A 23,630-nucleotide genomic window follows, 5' to 3' on the forward strand; every position below is an offset into this window, starting at 1 on the left:
AGCTTGAATTGAAAATTGGAAAAAAAAAAACATTCTTGTGGGGACATATTGGTGCAGGTATGATATATTTATTAAACAATACACAGTGCAGCATGGACTTAGTAAGGGGTCCATGGTTTTCGCCTAACTAGCAAAGGGGTCCATGGAAAAAATAAGGTTATGAACCCCTGCTCTAGGGAAATCAGGACACAGAAAGGGAGATACCATTGTAGAGTGAATGGGAGAAATGGAACCTAAATGGAGCTTAGTGTTTTCCTGGATTAAAATAAACATTGAGTTCAGTCTTATGATCAGTAAGAGAAAAATGGTAAAATGTAGAAAACTGTCAAAAGAGCAGTCTTGATAGAGTGGTGTATTGGGGAAAAATTTAGTGAGTATTGTTCAAACTTAAAATGAAATTATCATGCAGGAAGCTCTGTTAATTAGCACACCGATGCCTTACTGTTCAGTACGTTTCATATTTCAGGAGGAGTAATGAGAACAAGAACAGTGGGCATATTGGGGGTATTTTGTAACAAATAAGAACAGATAGGGTGCATTCTGGGGAGTATTGTGGTCTTCCCTGGGAGGCTGACCACTTCCTTAGGAATTGACGCATTACTTGCAAGTTGGCATCTATAGTATCAAGTTCATTGATTATGAGCTCAATAAAAGGCACAATTCCTAGTCAGGCCAGTTGAAGTTCTACCTTGGGAGAGGGCGCTCTGCATGGGTGTTGCTTTCAATCAAGGTTCTGATATCAGCTGCTGATTCAGGACGTCCCAGCAGTGAGCTGGATGTTGGTGAGTTTGTATGTAAGACTGTTCTATTTCTCTGTTATTTTGTGACTCTGATCAATATTGATTTAATTTTTTGACTGATTATGTTATTCTTGTTTCTCACTCTAATTGTCAGGATAGACTTATTAAACAATATATGCATATCTATATTTATATTGCATCCAATCAGGACTCTGGCCGGAGGTGGCCCAGGTATGCTGTGTGTCGCCTGGTTTGGTGAGCTTCTATCTATAGTGTATATATTGTAAAGGATTATGATACAGCAGTTGGACCCCTGTTTGTAGACAATCCTTTGCTTATTTTATAATCTCCCAATTATTAATAGAAGTTTAATAAATATGTCTGTGTATTGCTTTCTTATGCTTGAGTTAATTGAGTTGTTATATCAATCTCTCTTTCTGTATATGTAGCAAAGCATTAGCAAAACATTTTATCTAGCAGAACAAGCAGAACATACATTTTAGAAATTGGTTGAAGGTATTTTCAGATGGGGAAGAAAGGACTAAGATCTTCATGCCAAGAATATTCTTTTAACTTAATTTGACAAATAATAAGCTGTAAAGGTAAAAGAATATAGACTTTAGAGCTAGAAAGGTCCAGATTCAAATCAAGATCTCATCATATCTTGCTTAAATAACCTCCAAAATATGTGTTTAAGCTTGGAACACTCATTTTTCTCCTCCATAACAACTTTGCATACTAGCTGTGAATTACTGAGTGAAATTATGAATTTAAAGAATATCATATCAATAATCATTTCAAAGGCCCTTCCATGTGTTTAACTTTTCTCTCTCTTTCTAACCTATGGTGAATTTTATCCCAAACAATATATAAGGATAGGTTACATGAAACTACATTTTTTGTTTGTTGTAGAGGTGGTAAATTTTAAAGTCAGTTCCTAAGGGAAAAACCACACACAGTTAGAAGGGCCCCTGAAAATCATTTTTATTTTGCCTAGAGTATAAAAAAATACCTTTCTCAGGAAGTATTAATACAAGCAGTTTTTTTTCCTTCTATGGCAGTTAATACATAGTTACTTTGGTTGAATACTACTGGGAATAGTTACCTTGCATGTAACAATCATTTTTAGGGAAAATATAAACTTAACCTTCCAAGGCTGGAATCATCCTAACCTAAGTGATGTTCACACAATGAGAGACAAGGCAACCAAGTCTGAAGCAACAGTGGATTAACATCTCCAACCATGTCCTTGACTCTCCAACACTTTTAGTCTTAAAATCCTTGCACATCAGCACCACCCACGAGGCTTAAAACCCACATTGCTGGGGCCCTCAATACTCAGACTTTCTGATTCAGTACAGAGAGGATTGGCAATACTGATGTGGCTGGCTACAGTTCAAATACAGTAGAATGAAACAGTAGAATCTATTTAGTAAATAAAGTCAAGATCCTGGCCTGCTCACCCCTGAAGTGGCTTGGAGATAAAATAAAAAGTTGCAACTCATCTCTTTAAGCAAGGGATCAAAAATTGAAATCACATGTGACAAGCCTAATTTATCTGTACTGATATCCATTTTTTGTGAGCACCACATCAATTTTTCTAACTACTTTATTCAATTTGCTTCTGTAAAATTCAGTTAACGCTCCTGCTTTAAATTGCTTTTAGTATCCATTGCCCAAATTGCTTGCTAAATTTCCTTTGATTCAGAGCTTTGCTTCTTCTTTCAGTCCTCTTCATTCCTCTACTCATTATGCACACTCTCCTAAAAGAATATTATCACTATTGTACCAGTTATTATCATGTCTCTCATAATAGTATAGTTAAGATTGTGTCAAAAGGGTACTTATATGGTAGTAAAAACTACTCTTTTCTAGAATTTGCAGAAATCAGAGTATTTCCAGTTACAGTGGCATCATGGTCAATCTACTCTTTGCAGAAGCTGAGAACATTTAAACTTACTGTTGGAGTGAATTTAGCCTAGGCAAGTAATGGGAAAAAAAATGCTGCATCTTTACCTTAAACTTATAGTTAGCTATAATCTAAAAAGTATAAAGGAGTGGATGAGGATTCTAGATTTACAGAAGCATAAGCTGTCTTTCTTGCATTTCATGTCTGTGCATTAAAACAGCAATTAATAAATTCTATATGTCTGAGATGAAAAGAATAAAGAGAGTGAAGAAAACGTGGGCTTTTTAGGAAAGGCTATGGACTCCAAATTCCTATATCTTCATCTTGTTATTGAGCACATATGACAATGTGCTATTAGCTTGAGCAAAAAACAGAGAGTCACCTCTTTAAGTTTTGTTACTGTTGTTGCTTTCCAAATTACAGTGTGATATATAACTTCCTGCAAAAGGAGAGCAACAGTAGGAACCTTGTTGTACTGTTTCTATAACCAAAGATACAGAACAACTCTGTCAATATCACTAATCCAAGAGTGGAATTGATGGATATAATAGGCACACACACACATTGCATCTCAAGTCCTGATTCTTCTGAGGTAAATGAGAGTTGATCAAGAGTGGCTAGACCTGGAGTTCATGCAGATTGTAGTGACAATAAAAGTCAAATAAGGTGAGAGTGCTTGTTCATTTCTTAACAAAAGGAAATTTGAGTAGGTTGATAAGAATTCAGTTTTAGCTATTCATATTTCTATAATGAAAGTTGTACTTATCAGAAAATGGAAAGGACTTGCATTCCAAGTAAAGTCTCCCTGATATATGGCCCTCTATCTAACAATTTCCATATAATTCCCTTCTTGTAGTATGAATGTCCATGTTTTTCTACCTGTAGGTATAAAACACTTGGTGTTTGAGTGCCCCAATTCTATTGTAGATAGTTCCTTCAGGAAACTTTTAAAAATCACTACAGTAATACCTTCTGCATAAGTGGCACAAATAACAATGAAGTGAAAGACACCAAAACATCTGAAGTCAACAAGGCTGTTAGTCAGATGGAGAGATGGACATAAAGTCAGTTAAAACAGGAACAAATCTGAATTCACAAGGGCTGTGTTTCATCCTCCCTTGTGTCTCTAAAGGCAGTAAGCCATAGCATCAACTGATGCCCTACATCGTATAGCTGCACAGACACCTCTCAGGATTCAGATAAGCTAAGGACGAAAGCTGATGGAGCTGAAGGAACTTGGTGACAACATATGTGAGCTGCAATAACACTTGCCTTACAGTGACTCTCTTAACAGAAAGTATGGCTGCTACTTCACTGCTTACTTCCATATCTCATGCAAATTTCTCTTGGGGCCAACGCTAACTTAGAACCATTCTCGGAAAGTAGTCTTAGCTTAGCTAAGTTGATACACAAAGTAAGTTGAAGAGACATTGAATCCTGTTAGTTGTTCTGAAGAATGGTTTTTATTCTAGTAGGTAATTAATGTGACTAGATGTAAACTCCATACTTTGCCTCCTGAGCTATGAATACTCCTTATTCAATTCTTTCAGGTGAACCCTGTGTTCTTCCTGCTACCTCTGTTTTTCAGCAGTCAGATTTGGGCAGATTTTATATGCATTCTCTTCTGAGTCTCCCTCCCTTTCTGATCTCCCCCTTTTTACGCTGTCATATCAGCCTTGAATTCTGTCCTCTGACCTCTCAAGTCAGTAAAGCTATGGCTTTCTATGCCCCAACCCCATACAATTTGGAGAATGTTCTCTTTAAAAAGTACCCAGCAGGTATCTCTCACCAGTTACAATTCCTGTCTTCCAGGGTAGCCTCCACTCCAATTCTGATTGTTATTGTTCACTCTCCAGTGCCTTTAAGTAATGTGTATGTGTGTGTGTGTGTTTTCCCATATTTTATAATTACTTGTGGGAGGGTTAGTCTGAGTATGTTATTCCTCTATTTACCAAAGTTAGAAACTTAAAGGAATTTGAGGGAAGTTAATAAGAATCATCAGTGAATAATTGATCAAATGGTCACTTTATTGCCTTTCAAGGAGAAGAAATTGGGGAGGTAATTGCTGACTGAATACCAGAAAGTAGGTTCAAGGACAATTGACCTAGTTAGAACCTCCACATAGGGGCACTTACTTACCAATTTGATGGTCAGCCTCAATATGTTCCCATTGTAACAACTAGTAATAAGTTTTGTTCTGGGTTCATGGAATGTTCCTATCCCTTTAAGATAATATTTCCAGAGAAGTGCACCCACAATGAGCATGAAAGAAGAGAAATTTGTGATCACTATGGGCAGAGATTGGTAATTAGAACTCTGGTTGGGTTGACTTGGGAGATGAGGGGGTGGAATGATTGATGCTTGCTAAGGAAGAATAGCAAGTGTCATACAGCTCAATCCTTCCTGCAGTCTATCATGGATCCACTTGAAACACAGTAGAAGTCTCAGAGTCCTTTTGCAGTGGGTCCCAGCTACTTTAAAGAAAGTTTGGCCCTCTCAGTCAGATTTCTTTGAGACAGACAAACTCTAATGGGAAAGCACAGATAGGCATTGGCTAGTAGTAGGACTCATACAATGCTGGTAGAGATGACTGACTGGAAAATGAGACTGAGCCAAAGAATTCTAGATCAACTTTTAGGGTCAACCATACCACCTTTGTCATGACTTTGATGTGAAATCATTAGGTCTGGTTGCATTTTTAGGCAGGTAGCCAATTAATCAGGATTATATCTTTAAAAAGAGCACATGAAAAAGAGCAAGAGAGGAGCAAAGATATTGGGGGAAAATTCAAGAAAATAATTATATGTTGGACTATAGAATATAAGCTGGGTAAGTAGGGGAGTGAGACCATGGTAGGGAGATGGACAGACAGCAAGTTGATAATATGATTAATGGATTTTAGGACCTGGTGGGGCTGAAGAATTTATTGGACTATAACCTGGAAAGATTGAGATGTCTGGAGATAGTGAGGTTTAAAATTGAGATAATGGGGATGATATTATTATTGTAGCAACTCAATATATACTATGAACATGGGAGTGAATAGCCTATGTTGAATGGTAGTCAAGATCATTAAAGAAGAGGGGATTTAGGGACCAGGTTTTGGAAAGATCACTTATGCAGATATTTAAATCACCAACAATTATGACATTTTTGAATACTATTGGATAGAGCCAGAGTGAGCCAGAGCTAAAGTCTTCAAAGGATAATGGGTTGATCCAGGGTGTCTTTAGATAACCGTAACAAAGGAAGTAGTGGAGAAAGAGTCTGCTGGCATGAGATATATACTTGGGGGCTTGAAGGGATGAAGGAGAGAGAATGATCTCGACATGATGCTGTAGAACAAGAAGGATATCTATTCTACACCTGGCCCAGTGATACAAAGGAAAGTGTGAGAGATAACAGTCTCTGCATGAGAGGGCACAGCAGAAACTGGCTCTTCAGAATTTCATATGGAACCAAAAGGTGGAGGGAACTTTCAGCAAAGAGATTAAGAATATAGGAGCTTTTGTTGAAACATGACTATAAGTTTGAAAAGGCAGTGAGGAAAGAGTTAGGGAATTGGGGAAGATTGGAAGTGGAGTGAGAAAAGGAGATATGCACGTATGTATATGTCCTCATACATGCTGCGGGCTGCTGATGAGAGTCTGAGGACAAGGGGCATGAGAGCCATGGGCATCTTGTACATACACAGGGATTGAGGTCATAATGAGAAAATCTGGATGGCCTTTCTTATATGAAGTGTATATTTCTTGATAGTGATATATTATTATATGAAAAAATCATGTTTCTAAAGTATATGCAGTATATAATGCCTTTCAAAAAATTCTGAATAAATGTATTTATTTATCTTATCATTTTTACAGAAATAAAAACCTGGAAGACTGCAACAAATTAAATGAATATATTTTTTAAAGTAAAAAGAGGATAAGTTGGAGAAAAGAAATAAGGCTTAAGAAAAAACCACAAAAGTATTATGTTAGTTAATATTTGTAATACTTTTACCTTGATATATGACTAACCAAAACCAAATTAAGAATTTTGTTTTTTATTGCGAATGTATATAATGAACAGTGAACTCATTCACTATTAAAACTTAATACCTGGATGTAAAGTCACAAATTCTGGTGGTACATATTAGATATTAAAAAGCATTATAGCCAGAGTGAATCTTTAATTCTGTAATCATAAAAATACATATTTAGACATTAAATACTCCTTTTCCATCAGTTTATGATAGCCATGTGTTTTAGCATTTTAAATTTTCTTCTTAAAAGTTGGAATTCCCATTTTTAAAAAAGCCAGTCAGCTTTCTCTCTCCCATCTTCCTTCCCTTCTTTCCTTTCACTTTGTGCCCTGCAGCTGAGGGAAGGATAGCGGGGATACCAAGCATCTCTGAAAATCAGGAGAGCAAAGGCTCACTGCTTCTAAGGGGCTTGTATAAGAAAAGATCTGAAAAGCACACTCAGGTAGTTGACCTGCTCTTCTCTTCCTTATAGATTCATCTTTTAATAATGATTTTCTTTTCATTTTTAAGTGCTCTATTAGTAGGTAGAGACAAAAGAAACCTGTTTCATATCAACTAACAGTTTTCACACTAATCAAAATTTATGTTTCAGAGTTTTTTCTGTTTACTTTTAAAAGTACTAAAAGAACTTTCATGGCACTTAAGGCTTGATTGACAACCTGTTAGAACAATGGTGGCGGAACCTCATTTATCTTACAGTCAAGAGGACCTACATAAAAACTGAGAGAAATGGGTGGCTTTTAACTGGTAAGAGATTTGTAAGTATCAAAAAGATTTCAATGTTAGCATTTGGATCAAGCCCCATTTAAAGAAATATGAAAATGAAGTTTTGCACAGTAGTTTTGAAACCACTTCTGATGAAGCTGATTGATATCCTACATTAGGCAGACAAATCTAAAATACCCCAGGGAAACACTTAGCATGAATAAAGAACTGAGGAATATTAATATACCATGTATATGGGTCCTGCATATTTTATTTCTCTCACAATTCATGTAATGATTGTTGACAACATAGTGCTTTCACACATATTTGAAGTAAAACTCCCCTCTGATTTCATGGAGTAAAACGTGCAGGAAAGCAAATGCATTTAGCCTTTAAATGAACCCAACTCATCAGAAGTGATGGGTTCTTTAAACCTAGTGATGGGCAGGCATCAGGAATTTGGGAAGCTTTGTGCAAGTTTGAACACTTTAGCTGAAGCTAATGTGAACTATTTGATTCAGTACAATGGGGTTGACAGTCTCATAGGAACAGAAATGAGCACATTCAGCAACATTGCCATACCATAGAAGTTAACATTTGTTGGGCAGATGAATTTTCCTTGTCAAATATAAAAATAGTTTTTCCCTGCAACCTAGTGTAGAGACCCATCAGGAACCATAAATCTGAAATATTGTGAATTTTGAAAAGAGAATGTCAAAGATTAATTACTTGTAAGAGAATAGCACAGAATTTTTGCATGATTCACACTGACAGGGAGGAGATTATCCCCTATAATTTGAAAGGGGAAAAATATATATATGTATATTTATTTCTTACCATGTAGGCAGAAAAAAAATCTTGAAAAAATAAAATTATCATTCCATTTGATATAAAATATTTTAAATAATAGTTGTCTTTTGGAAGAATAAAGATTGATATAGATATGCTTTTTTCCCTATATACCTTCCTTAAACTAAGATATGAGAAATTCAGCTAATTAAGTTTTTATTCATAAAATGTGTAATTTTAACAATTGCTGGATTCTATGATACTACCTACACACTGCCAACTATCTCAAAATGTAATCCCACTGATTACATTTTATACAAAGTCCCACTGAAAAATTTCTGGACCAACCAGACAAGGAGACATTAGTTTCCACATCTTTGTGTCCCCAGGGATTGTGAATTAGGCAAAACTGGAAAAGTAACCGGATTTGAAATAAGACGTTAACCTCAAACCCAACCCGGAAAATTTATTCTCACAGTAACTCATTGCACAAGATAGCTTGTTCTCCAGGAGCAAGAGAATGTCTGCCACGATGCCACCACACTTCTTGACTGGGTTCATCCCTATGTGGTTATTGTAGCATTATTATCTGTCTTTTAAGGAATCTCCAGGGATTCTTGAACCAAGCCTGGTATATAAGGCAACAGAGTACCTTGTGAGCTTCTAGAGGAAGGCAGGAGATCCCTAGAACCTACAGTACAGTGTTTATTAATTATGTAGTTCATTGGAATAGTGATTTGCCTTTTGAAGTATTTTTCAACACAGGCAGAACACAAAGTGGGATAGGGAACTGGCATAGGGGAAGGTGAGCAGTCTGTGCCTTGGCACTGCCCTTGAATGTTCTTTGGAGAATGTTTTGGCTGACTTAGATGGAGAAACAAAGGAGAAGAAAAACTAAAGTAGAGGAGGAAACAGTTAGGTGTGATTGAAAGGGCTCAGAGTTTGGAGGAAGGCAGCCCGAGTTTGATTGCCTGTTCATATAACTTCCAGCACATTCCATAACTGTCCTACCTTCCTGGAATTTTTTTCTATGTATGTACTTGGCATATTTATACTGTCTGTTTCATATGATGATTTTAAGATTTAAAATAAATTAACAATAATAATAAAACCATGCTGCAGCACTTAATAATTGTATGTTTAGATGATTATCACAGTTCCTGGCAAATATTATCTTTAAAATAATTATTTTCATTAGAGAAGTACTCTGATTTTTATATGCGTTCTGCTTTTTGCCTTTGCATACTAGTTGAATGAGTCTCCTTTAATTCTCTAAACCTTCATCTCTTCATCTCAGAAATGGCAGGGATGGGTCAAGTAGTCCAACTGAAACAACCTATGACTCAAATCTACTTTTCCAGACTGCCCTTCTGAGAGTCACCAACTATATACACATATTCACATGGAATTCCAAGTAGAGAGACTTTATACAGGCACTAGAAATGGAAAAAAAAATTCCAAGAACATAATTACAGAAAGAACATAATGTTAGAAATGGCTCATAAAAATCCCTGCCTATTTCCAAAGCCTCTGTTTTTATACTGATGCATTCCCCATGAGACTGCCCAAAATGCAATTTAGAGAGACATTGAATTGGATTCAGAGAGTTAAGTGTTTTATGTGTTTTTGTCTCTAAGTGACATATGCCTTTCTGCAAAATCAGAAAATAGATTTGTTCAGTGCATGGAGTAGAGTATTACTGATGTAATTGGGTAAGGCTGGCAAAATGTGTTCAGTTTTAGTTGATGACACTGAATAAATCTCCTGTCAGAAATAAATTGAGTATTCATGGAAGCTTCAGTGTACCTGTGAACACAGACCAGCAGAGAAGTCTGAGAGTTTGACCAGATTTTCCTATATAGATTCAAAAACATTTATGAAAATGGACTCAAATGTAGAAGAAAATGCAACCACTGAAACCCAAGAATTCAGTTTAGAAAATAATGGATTCCCAGTAGAGAGGAAAGGGGAACCTGTTGGAATGGTGTTAGTGCGTGCTGTGGCACAAAAGTTTACCTCTGAGGCTCCTTTCCTTTGGAAGTTCATAGTAAACATAGTTTGAGAAATTTGTGATAAGAGTGGAAGGTGGTCCTGCCCAGGAGTTTCAAAATCTCTAACTCAGTTGTCTGCAACTTCAAGTTAGCATTAGCTACGTGACTGGATTGAGTGACTGGCATGACACTTGAAACCTTGACCACAACTTTCTGTATCTGACAAAATGACCTACAGCTCAGAAAGAACAAGGTCTAAGTATAGAAGCTAAAATATTAAAGATGGTTCTGCTATAAAGTCTTGCCTAAAGTGACAGAAATCCCAATGTATTTGATTTGACCATATTTATAGAGAGTGATAAGATGATTAATATTTCATCTTCAAAGACTCCAGGCAAAGAAGACTGAGGATGAACTGGCACTTGTGATTGACACATAGTAGTCATAGAATGTAAAAGACTATTCTAATACCCCATAAAACATCCAGACCAATATGCCAGCAATTGAAACTTCCTGCTGATATCTAGAATTCAATATAAGCAATGACTCTTTATAAGATTTACAAATCTATATCAACCATTTTCATTTCACTCCCTCCAAAATATCTCCATCATTGGAACTATAAGAGAATATTAAGACGTCTTTCAGTCCCCAAGAATATGGGTCACTGCACTAGCGAAGTTGCTTTGAAACTTATATCTAATTTCCTCATGGGTAGGAACAATTGCCTCTATGGAACACACATCGCAACACATTGCTTTCTCTCTCTCATTTCCAGTATTATAAATGAGAAGAAAGGTTGGCTGTTAAATATAAAGATTTGGATTTATATCCAGACTCTAAGTATTTATTAGGTTTGTGACCTCGGGCTAATCACTCTGCCTCATTTAGTTTTGGTTGCCTTATGTGTAAAGAATAAAATTTAAATATGGTGTTAAAGAATCTATATGAAAGCCACATGTAAGCCATAAAGTATAAAGAACAAAGTGTAGTGATTAATTATATATAATACCTAGCACCTGGCTACCTGTGTTCAAACCAAACTGTTGCTTAAAAGAAATGGGATTTGAGCAATTTTCTCAATTTCCCCATCTATATGATAGAAATAACAATAGTCCTTACCCCTTATAATCATGGGGTAGGTTAAAGATAATCTATTGATAAAATGCTTAGAAAATAAAATTCCCTTTCTTTAAATCTTCCTCACTTTTTCACTCTGATATGTGGCTTACTAACTACTCTTGGGGCTATGGAGGTATCCGACTGCAGGTTGATGCATTTAATGCCTTGAGCTTTGTTCTACCAAATGGACAGATTCACACAGAAAGCTCTGGAAGTCTTCATCCAAATTAACATGAGTATTGTTAATCCAGAGATGAACATGACTGACAGGTTCCTTGTGCTCTGGAGCTTGCATTCTAGAATAAGAAGGGCCAGAGTATGAATTTCCAGTGGCAGGGCTCAAGACAAGAATAAACTGAGGTGTCAGTCACACTCCAGTGCTCCTTAGGACCAGGCTGAGGTTGGGAGATTGCCTGAAAGAACGCCTTGGCTTGGTTTCTTCCCCTTCCCCATTCTACTTCCTCTGCCCTTATTATTTTCTCCTGGGAACTCTTTCTTAATAAAGCACTTGCACAGAAATTCTTACTTCAGAGTCTATTTCTGGGTAATCTAATTTAAGATAGTGCCTGTGGCAGTTTGAGAGTATTTGTGAATCCCCAAAAGAGAAAAATTATGTTTGTAAACTAACCTACTCTGGGTGTGATAGCCTTTGGTTATATTGGATTCAGTTGCGGGGACCTTATTTAAATTATCTGTTAAGATGAGAGCTTTGATTCCACCACGTCAGTAAGGTGTGACTCAGGTTGAGTCCTCGCCTCCTTGGTGGGCCTATATAAATGGGCACTCATGCAGAAGACACACAGAAGAGGAGAGAACTTGGTCATTTTTGATCCTGTGGCCCCAGAGAGAGATGAGCCATTGCTTGATAGCTTACAGCACTGTGGGGAAGAGAGCCAAGATTGATACCGAAAGCCCAGAAAGAAACGAGCCATATGGCAGGAGACAGAGATGCCCTAATAGACAAGCCCTATGCCAGCCTGCAGCTGAGATATAGGAAGCCTATATCCTATAGATGAACCCTAACCAAGAAAGAGAGGAGTGGAAGTCTGGAGAGAAAGGAGAGACCAGGCAGAGATTAGGGACCATCTTGCTTCAATGCATGGCAACTGACTTTGGTGAGAAAGCAACCTTGAGCTGGACTGTTTAAGGCCTTGTAACTTCAAGCTTTTACCCCAAACAAATACCCTTTTTAAAGCCAACAGACTTCTGGTACTTTGCACCAGCACCCCTTTGGCAGACTAATACAGTGGCCAAGACAAAAAAGTGATCAAACTTGTGGAAAGAAATCCATGAATTCCTGAATCAACAAGTGTCTGCAAATGGTTTACCTTTATGACTTGTGGAAGTTTCCTTTTGATTCTGTGTTAAAGTAGATGATTGGGAAGTTAGATTTAGCTCTACAACAAAAATTAAGAGTCTCAGAAATTAAAAGCAACTGGAAAATCTGCACATCTATAAAGAAGAATTGTTCTTTTTTTTTTTTTTTTTTTTTTTAATTTTTTTATTTTTTATTGAATTTGTAATAATATTACATTAAAAATATATATGTGAGGTCCCATTCAACCCCACCCCCCCACCCCCCCTCTCCCCCCCCCCCCCCAACAACACTCGTTCCCATCATCATGACACATCCATTGGATTTGGTAAGTACATCTTTGGGCACCTCTGCACCTCATATACATTGGTTCACATCATGGCCCATACTCTCCTCTATTCCATCATGTAGGCCCTGTGAGGATTTACAATGTCCGGTGATTACCTCTGAAGCACCATCCAGGGCAGCTCCATGTCCCTAAGACGCCTCCACCTCTCATCTCTTCCTGCCTTTCCCCATACCCTTTGTCCATTATGTCCACTTTTCCCAATCCAATGCCACCTCTTCTATGTGGACACTCTCGTTTCAAAATTAATCTTCAGTTACAGAGAAAGGAGTGATGTTTTAATAATAGTAATAATAATAATAGCAAAAATAGTGGCACTTAAAATGCTAGGCATAAGCATTTTATAAATATTAATTCACTAAAACCCTCTAAGGATCATTATCATTAGCCCCATTTCACAGATGGAAATGGAGACATAAAGAGATTAAGTAGCTTGGTCAAAGTCTCATAGCTATTAAGTGGCAAATCTGAGATTTGAACCCAGGTATTGTGGCTCCAGAAATTTTGCTCTTAATTATTTTATATATAATGCAGCCTTTCATGTAATGATACTAACCAATGTTAGCATCATGTTCAGTAAAACAGCAGCAGCAACATGAATATATACTACATACCAACAAGACCAGGGACTGTTCTAAAGTCTTTACATATATTATCATATTCAAACCTCCTGAGGATTAAGCAATAATATTTATCTGTTTTAAAAGTTGGGAGACTGAACCAGAGAGAAGTTAAACAATTTGTCCAAAGATTTTAGAGGCAGAGCCAAAATGAGAGTAAAAAAAATTATTGTATTCGCAATTGAGAAATATGAAACATTGTCATGTAAAATTACTTCTTTCATCCTTTATTTAGTAGTAGCTGAATTATCTTAGACTCAGGAAAGGTAAGTATTTTTTGACTTGGGAGTAAAATATATCACCCAAAACATTTTGCTGTTTTTTTCTATTAAAAGGATATGGTCTACATTAGAAAGTTAGCTTTATTGAAGTTGCAAATATTTTCTATTGTTCTCTCCTAGACACTTTATATTTTTATCTTTTCTATCAAAGTATATGGTACATTTCAAATAACTTTCTGTGTATGGTGTGAGGTAGAAGTCCAGATTCATTATTTTTTCTTCTGATATTAATATCTCTTAGCATTGTAAAATTTCTTGAAAAGTTCATCCTTAACCATTGAATTTCTTTGATCATACATGTGTAGGTCTATTTCTGGATTCCTTATGTCAATACAACTCTAACTTTATTACTGTATTTTTATAGGGAATCATGAAATCAGCAGTGTATAGCTTTCAAATATGTTCATTTTCAAAAATGTTTCAGCTATACTCTAGGTCCTTTGCATCTCCATATACATTTTAGAAACAGCTTACCAATTTCTTACAAAAACATGCTGTAACTATGAATGGGATTTATTGAAACCATGGATCAATTTGGGGAGAATAAAGTTCTTAATTTTTTTTTTAATCCATGAACACAATATATCACTCCATTTACTTAATGTGATTACAGTTTCTCTCATCAGAGTTTTGTGGTTTGCACTGTAGAGGTCTTGCACATCTATGATTAAATTTATACCTAAGTATTTCAAGTTTTTGTTGATTCTATTGCATTTAAGGTTTTTAAATTGCATGCTCCAATTATCTGTTATTAGTGCATTGAAATTCAAATAATTTTATAATGACTTTGTACCAGTAAATCTACAAAATTATTTTATTGGCTTTCATAGGTTTTTAGATTTCTTAGTATTTTCTATGTATATGATCGTATTATCTGTAATGAGAGACAATTTTACAAATTCTTACTTTCCAATCTTAGTATCATTTATTATTTTTTCTCATTTTATTTATTTGGCTAGGACCTTCAGTATAGTATTGGAAAGACATGACTAGATTTGCAGTTTTGCTTTGTTCCTATTCTTGGGGAGAAGGTGATCAATATTTCAACTGTAGGTCTGTTATTAGTTGTAGGTTTTGCCTAGCTGCCCTTGAACAAATTCAGAAGGTTCTTCTAACCTTCTCTGTTTTAGATTTTTATCATGAATGAGTTGAATTTTGTCAATGCTTTTCTGCATCTATTGAGTTGGTCACACTATTTTTTCCTCACTTGTTCCATTAGTAGATGAAAGGTAGAGGCATTCATCCAGTGTCTCTCAGTGTGGTCCTGCAGTCATTAGTTCTCCACAGTTCTAAGTGACACATGTCTGGGTACTGGAAAGGTTCTCATAGTTACCCCCTGGAGCAGTTTGGTATTATTTATGAATTTCAAAAATAGATATTGAATTATGTTTGTAAACTGGTCAGTTCTTCTGGATGTATTAGATTGTATAAAATTCAGAGCTTTCACTTTTATTTGATTAACTAATGATTAAGGTTTTGATTGAGCCACATCAGTAGACACCAGTCCCCTTGGTGGGTAAAGACTCACAGAGAAAACTAAATAGCAGAGGAGTTAAAGTTTTGAATGGAGCACCAGGAAGTAAACACACAGGAATAGAGATGGTCCCAAAGACATGGCAGAGGCCCCAGGAAGAGAGCACCTGATAGTCTATAGCTGACCTTGTGAGGAGAGCAGAGAAGCTGAGCTCTGAGATACATGAGGCTGGGAGAGAGACAAGACTTATCCCAGCCTACAGTTGATATTGGAAGAAGCTGGGGCTACAGAGCCTTAAGAGGAAGAGGGAGGGTGAGCCCTTGCAGATGTCAGCAGTCATCTTGCTCCAACATGTGACAACAGACTTTGGTGAGGGAAGTAAATTACACTTTATGATTTGGTAACTGTAAGCTTCTACCCCAAGTAAATAACCTTTTATAAAAGCCACCAGATCTCTGGTATTTTGCATCAGCATTCCTTGGCTGACTAATATACCCCCTGAAGTAGTGTGAAGAAAACTTTTGGAGGAAGCAAGAGATTTCACTGAGACACTGACAGGTTGTACTCACAGAAAGTGACTCAAAACCTACATGGAACTGGATACAGCAGCAGTGACTTGAGAAAGAGGGAAGGTCAAGTGGATTTGAGGTGGTGCACAGAAGGTGCTCAATATACTAAGGTTTTCCCTGTTACTAAATGGTAGTCTTCCCAAACTATGCAAAAGGAGTTTGCTTAGTAGTTGTGCAACTGAAATTGAATGTCAGATCAATGGTAGACAATTAAAATCTTCTATTCCATAGTTCCTAGCTCCTCTTGCATGAGGTAGGTTTTTTTTTGCTTATTTGTTTTTGTTTTGTTTGTTTTCAATGTTTTTGAAGATGAATTAATTTCTTCTAAGGGAATGAGACATCAAAAACTGTTGTTTGCCTGATGTAGTAGCAGACTGTAAAGAGTGAAAAATTTCGAATTCTATGCTTCTTATTTGTGTAACAAATCCACAGGAATGTTTATTATTTACCTAGTATGATATTCAGAGGACTTCTCTTGAGAGAACTCGACCTTGAGTAATACTTGTGATGTACAGATAGAGGGACCTAGTCTGGCAACCCTAAGACCAAGTTCTTGGTTTTCAATGGGTAACTGATAGTGTGCAAAGAATCCAGAAATTATCTGGTGCCAGAATGAGGGTCTGTGGAAATGATCAGAATGCAAGTGGACCCACAGAGTCCTAAGGTCAGCATGGACCTTCCCAATTGGAGTCAAAGTGACTGTGACCATGACAGTGGATACCAGTTTATTCATACCAAAAAGAAATTTTTGACCAGTTGCCTCTCAGCAAACCCAGGTCTCGGGATTCAATGACACCAGCAACAAATAGGAAGATGACTGCAATATTTTCATTGGGTTCTTCAAAACCTGTACTTTCTTGTCAGCTATATGAGGTAAAGAAATCCCATTATTTCCTGACCCCAAACACCCAGGCAGCATCTTTGGAAGAAGAGTGGGAAAGTGAGGAATTCTTAAGAAATGAAAATAATTTACCCAAAGAGACTAAGACATTTGGGTGAGATTCTTATGGAGGAAGGGTGTGAGTAATTCTTAATTAACATTTTTAGTGCCCTGCCCATTCATCACACAACACACATACTGAATGGATGGAGGCTCATTAGGAAGATCTGCTCAGTTTTATAAAATAAAGATACTCCAATATCTGTACACATACATGTGGTAGTGTTAATACTTTACCTCACTACATAGAATAACAAAATGAAATGAGTTCCAAGCAATGTAACTAGAAGGGAGAGGAAAACCCCCGTATAACCAAGCACCTGCCAAGAACTCTCAAAAAATATACTTAGAGGGGAAGTTGTGTGTTGGTTGGAAGTTGGGCAGAAAAGAGGATGGAAGATTGATAAATATGTAGTTTCTTCTTGTCCTTCTTTGAGAAAAAAAAATTGTTTACTGGGTTTCCCTTCTAGACAGTGTGAGAATGTTGATATTTTGAGTGGACCTCAATTTTATTTTCTTGCTGTGCAGCATAACTGTTGCTCTCTATCAAACTAATTACAACACATTTTTTCTCCTCTAAAACTTTGGGAGAATCTACAAGGATATTTATGCTAGTTTCTGGATTTCTCATCCATTAATATTATCTCCATTAATAGTATTTCATTGTAAGCATCTTTCATATTAGCCAGTTTGTTGCTCTATGAATGTACCTCTAGTTGTCAGGGAATTTGGACTTTGGATTTTATGTAGCACAATAAATTATGTATGCAACATATTTCATATCCTTATAGCCAGAAAGTAAAACTGTCACTATCCAATTGAAAATAGGACTCTGATTGATATAGTACTTTGCTGAGTAGTCTCCATGAAGTAACTGACCCTCTTGTGATTTAGAAATCCGTGCATATCAGCAGTGATTATTCATCTCTCCATACAACCTTTTTATATGACATTACTGTTTGGGGGTTTGATTTAATTCAAAAAACCTCTATTGAATATTTTCTATGAACCAGGAATTGTACTTTGCTCTGGAGGTAAGTGAATAAGAAAATGATGTTTCTGTCCTGGCAGAGCTCACAATTTAATGAAAGAATTCCTATAATATAACATAAGCCAAATTACAATATATATAAAAGAAATTTCAGAAAAGCTAACTGCCTGAAAGTAAGTGTAAGTCAAGTTTGCCTGAAGATGGGGACAAATGGAGATAGATTGTAGAGGGAGAAAGAGAAGATAGTGAACCGGGTATAGAAGTTTGTGTAGGAGTTGACTAGGTGAGTATGAGACAGACAGAGGAAAGGAGATTCAAATTCCTCTTGGAAAGAAAGGTATACAAGTAAATACACTGAGAAGTGAAATGACTGGCTATGTTTGGGGAATGGCAGGTACATCTACTATATAGGTGGGAAAAATTAAATAAGGATGAAAAGAAGGGAAAAAATTTAGTTATAAAGGACACTGAAGTCCATGCCAAAGATTTTAAATTTTCCCATGTGATGTCAGGAGACATTTTACAAACAACATCTTAACTAGCCAAGTACGCCAATCATGAGGCTAAAATGAGATGCTTTCTTTCTACAGCCTGCAATCCTTTCTCAATGTGTTCCTCCATCCTCCTAATATTCAAAAAAATAAAACACAACGTCTTTGGATTTAACTGTTGGGAAGAGATAAAATTCACTGTGGTAGGAATAGACTTTTGAATGCCATATTTCCCCATTGACCCTTGGCATGAGAAGTAAGAAGCAATACTATTAGTCCTATCCAGGGAAATTAAAATATTAGCCTCATATCAGCAAACATTACCTTCAGTGGTTTTATATACTTATTTAAATAAAAATAAATGGAAGTAAAAAGATCCCAGTACTTGCAAGTTGATACACTGGACCTAACTCTCATTCTTGGAGAAGAGAGATCTTAAGCAGAAGTACCCAAAAGGATAGGGGAGAGGGAAAATGAAGACATAAAATCAGTAAACAAATATACGAGCTGTGCCAAATGATTTTGTTTCCCCCCTGGATGCTGTATCTGCATTAAATGCACATTGGTGACAAATGGAATGCCTCCATTCACTGGCAGGTCGATCCAGAGAACCTGCAATTTCTGATGTATAGCTCCAATTTCCATGCTCTAAGAAAACTTTCCTTTCTTACAAAGCTCTGCAGAACTATCCCTTCAGGTTTTATTGTCTCCAATGATCAAAAGACAGGCAAAAAGAAGCATCAAGTGGAACTAAAATGAGGAGAATAAGCATAAAGGCAGTTTCCAATGGCTATTTGTTGCTAAATGAGTGTAGTTGTGTGCTATTGTGCATATGTCATGCAATCCAGGTTCAGCCAAGTCCTGGAGATCAGTATGCATTACTAATCAAAAGTGAATTAGAATCATTTTTCCATAGTCACCAAAGTGATCACAAGTGGTCTTAATTGTAGTTTTCAACATTGACAACCACATGTTCTATTGAAACTCTTAAAGGCAGGAACTAATGAAACAAATAATTCTCAAATAGTGTTGGGAGGGTGCCCTTATTCTCCCAACTAATATTACCACATGCAGAGATTTCCCAAGAGTAACTCACCTTGCCTATCACCCCAGGACTACATAACTGCTCTCTATATAACTACCCATTATGAGTGATTACTGGGACACTTTCCTCAATTGGGAAGAACTAATCTCTTATAACATAGTGAGCATTGGGAATGCTGCCTCTTTTCTTTTCTCTTTTTCCTGGGCCATTGAACAGTGATTTGGAATCTGTTCTGCAGAACTAACCTTTTTCCTCAAGTGGACTGTCCCAAAGCTAGATTTGGGGAGAAGGGAGGCTAGTGATTGAAGAAGCAGTTGAGAGAGGAGGGAGCTTTGGTAAGCTCTTTTGGCCCTCTGACCTAAGCCACATAGCCAAACTAGCATTATCTATAATACAGAAGATGTCACTTTTCATTTTCTGGTTTATTCCATCTAGTTTTGCTTGTAATCCATACTAATGTGGAATACAAAGGTTAGTCATAGAAGATACAGGAGCTCAATAAATATTCTAATTCAGAAGCAGTTTTATCTTTACTTCCTTCCTAATACTCCAAGTTATATGTATATTTATATGTGAGTGGATGTGTACTTTTTTCTCTCTAAATGGAAAGTTGCTAAGTTGATAAAGGTCATGAAAATATAATACAGTGGAGAAAATAATAAATTGGGTCATGAATATGCTATTAAGTAGCTGGAGAATAAGTAGTTTAAATTTTGTGTTTTCCAGGCTCCTCCTCTCTACTATTCACTCAGTACTATCTCTTTATTTTAAAATTCGTTCTAAATTTAGGATTCTTGATTTCAAAATGCTAGTTCTCTGTTTAATAGTCACAAAGTTCATTTTTGCCTCCCTGCATCACTGATAACTGTCATTCTTTGGTGATCAAATATATATTAATGCTTTCAAAATGGGTAGAGAGAACAGTGGTTATTTGTATTGAAAATGAATTAAAACTATTGAATATACTTATTCATTTATTTTATAAAAGCATCAAAGCAAAGGAATTCTAACATCAAAGTGTGAGAGGTGGAAGAAAGGTAAAGTATTGAAAATAGTATTGAAAATAGTAACTTAGAGAAGGTAAAAGATTAGATTATAAATGAGAAAATAATCATTATTTTCCTTTCAACCACTAAAGGAAGAATTGGCTTACCTACCCCAATGACATTGGTTGGGCTTGGCCATATGATTTACTTTGGCCAAAGGAATGTAGGTGAAAGTGATAGTATTACATTTCTAACAGGGGCCTTAAGTGGCATTACATGTTTCTTCTACTCTTCTCTTTTGCTCCAGCCTTTCCTCTCTGAGACAAACATACCTTGAGCTGCTGTTTCAAGAACAATAAAGACATGTGGAGCAGACTTGGATCCAACCAAGAACTTGGGGTCAAGCATAGCTGGGCTTCATTGAGATCAACTGAAACCTAGCCAGCACACACTTGCCAGATGAAGAATAAATGCCTAACATTTTATGTCATTTTTGTATTGTGATCTTTTGTCATGAAGTATTAACTAGCTAACATACCAAAATCAACATGTTTAATCACATATTTTAGTAAAATTCTAAGCAACAGTAAAACCAATGAATTCATTTAATATTTTTATGTATCGTCAGATAATTCTGCCCCCAGTAGAAAAAACCACCTGACCCGAGGGGAGGAATCTCTTCCACAGCACTCATCATTAATAGAACTAAATAATTCACTTCACTTACTTACTTTTTTACAAGAATGTTCATAGCAGCTTTATTTGTTTACAGTCAGAAACAGGTCAGGTGATACATGCTGCAGTGGACAATTCAGTAATATAAAGGAAGGAGCTACTGATACATGCACCATGGATAAATCTCAAATTAAGCCAGGTGAAAGGAGCCAGATATAAAAGAGTAAAAACTACATGAGTATATTTATATAAAGTTCTAAAACTACGGTGGAAACAAAATAGGAGAGTAATTGCCTCTGGGGAAGAAGGCAAGTATGGGTAACTCTTCTCTGGGGAATAGGCATTTAAGCTGAGCTCACAAGGAAGGAAGTCCTTGCATTCTGTAAAAGTTGTCTGCCTAGAAATTGCTCTTTGTGTTCATTCTGGTTTCGGGTGCTGCCAGTGGTGCCTCCTATTTAGGTGCTTGAATCAAGAACGCATGAAGGTTTGATAGGTGCCCATGCAGCATGGATGTGTGTCGTACACCTGTGGCACCAATTCTGATTCTCCACTTCATTTGCTTTTACCTCTAGTAACCATGAGTTACAACTCTACCATTTGAAGAAACTTCAGCTACTCCTCCAAGTCATCTAGACATTTTAAAGAATCATCACTATGGCTTAGGGATGAAGGTTGACTTATACAAATACAATCTTCTTTGCTTCTTCATGACAACATTGAGTCTCAATGAGGTCTTGAACCTTCCAGAAGGAATTTTACCAAACTGTGAATGTGTTCACCTTCAAAGAGTGACTGGAGGATGTTCATATTTTTTTCATAGTTATGCTCTTCTGCTCTTGGCAGCCACCTGCAGACTGGGTTACCTCTACCAAGAAATAGTCTGGATTTCCCCCTTCATAAGTATTAAAACACTCCACAGGTGTTCTTCTAGACTTGGAACTTCAAATTGTTACATGGCTCTTATTTTCAGACCTGTAGACCGCAGGGCCTTACAAATGTGCATGGGGTATTTTATGAAATAGTTTAGTCAATAGAAAATACTTATATAATGCATTTTGAGGGAACAATTAATTTGTACCCATATTAGAAAACAAATCAAAAACATCTAAGTGGATATTTACAGGCTCTGTCTTTACTTGTGAAAGTGAGTAAATGAGTGGGTTTCAAAGGCAGACAACCTGGGGTCATGTCTTAGCTCTAAAGTTTGCTAGTTATATTTTTGGAAAAGTCACTTTACTTCTCTAAACTCAGCTTCCTTTCCAATAAAATGGCCATATTCATAGTTCCCACTTCATCAGCATGTTTTGAGGATAAATTGAATTAACAGATTTGAAGAGCTGAACATATAATAAACCCTTGATAAATAGATGCTAGTGTAATAGTTATTATATTGGAACTGAAAAGTTGCATCCCAGTAGAGGCATTTTTAACTTTAGTATACAATTTTGAAGGACAGAGACCATTCCTGGATTGTTGAAAATCAGACTAAATGAGATGTAACCATATAAGCTTACATGTAATGCATAACCTGATACTATTGGTCTTTCTACAATTCTGCCAAGGTAGTACCCACTTAGGAAGGAAAGGGCTGCCATGTATTTAGATCAGGTTCTTAACAAGGGGTCTATGAGCTTGAAATGAAATTTAAAGAGACACTATTTTTGTGGGGACATTAGTGTGGGTGTGATATATTTATTAAATAATACATGGTTTAGTATGGACTTAGTAAGGGGTCCATGGTTTTCACCTGACTGGCAAAAGGGTCCATGGAACAAAAAGGTGAAGAACCCCTGATTTAGATCCTGCACAGTGGGTTCTAGTGACTCATTAAATCTCAGTGAATCTCAAAATTCTCAATTCTCAATAACTGAACTGGGATTTTATCACAACTCTGCTTTTAAAGTATGTTGCCATTTTTAAATGATCCCTCTCCACGAAGTTTTCCCGGACCACCTCAACCATTAATTTCTTCCTCCTGCCCCTTCACATTTATACTCTGATCTTAACTTTTGATCCTTTTCCATGTCACTTTTATACTTTTACTTACTTCTTCCCATTTTCAGGGAGGAGGAATTAAGTGTTGCAAATCATGGAATGTGCACCCATTGAGTAGATGTCAATGAGTCAGGACTTTGTGAATACACTTTACCTCACTTGTCCAATGTTTGCCATTGAATCAAGGGAGGAAACTCCAGAACAAGGAAATTGTGATTCTCTCCCTGCTGTCTTAACTGATTACCATGCAACTTGCTCCCATTTAGGAGGGACAAAAACTCCCCAAAGGAATTAGGTGGATAGAAAGAAGGCCAGCAGTCCAGATCTAGTATATTTAGCAAATTATGCTAAATGATTCTTGATGTCAGGACACAATTTTCAGAAATTAAGACCTTTGGGGATAACATGAAGAATATAAAGACTATCTGAATAACAGAAATGTAAAGAGATTTCATTGTTATCATAATGAATACAACACCATGTGAAAAGAGTTTGAGAGGGTTTCTATCTAGTCAACAAAGGTACATTTTGACCAAGGCTTATAAACTATAAGTTCTACAATAGCAGGGTGTTTTCTTTTTTTGTTTACTGCTATATCTCCAGCACTTAGAACAAAGCC

Source organism: Dasypus novemcinctus, chromosome 6 (assembly GCF_030445035.2).
Source record: "Dasypus novemcinctus isolate mDasNov1 chromosome 6, mDasNov1.1.hap2, whole genome shotgun sequence".
NCBI classification, from domain to species: Eukaryota; Metazoa; Chordata; class Mammalia; order Cingulata; family Dasypodidae; genus Dasypus; species Dasypus novemcinctus.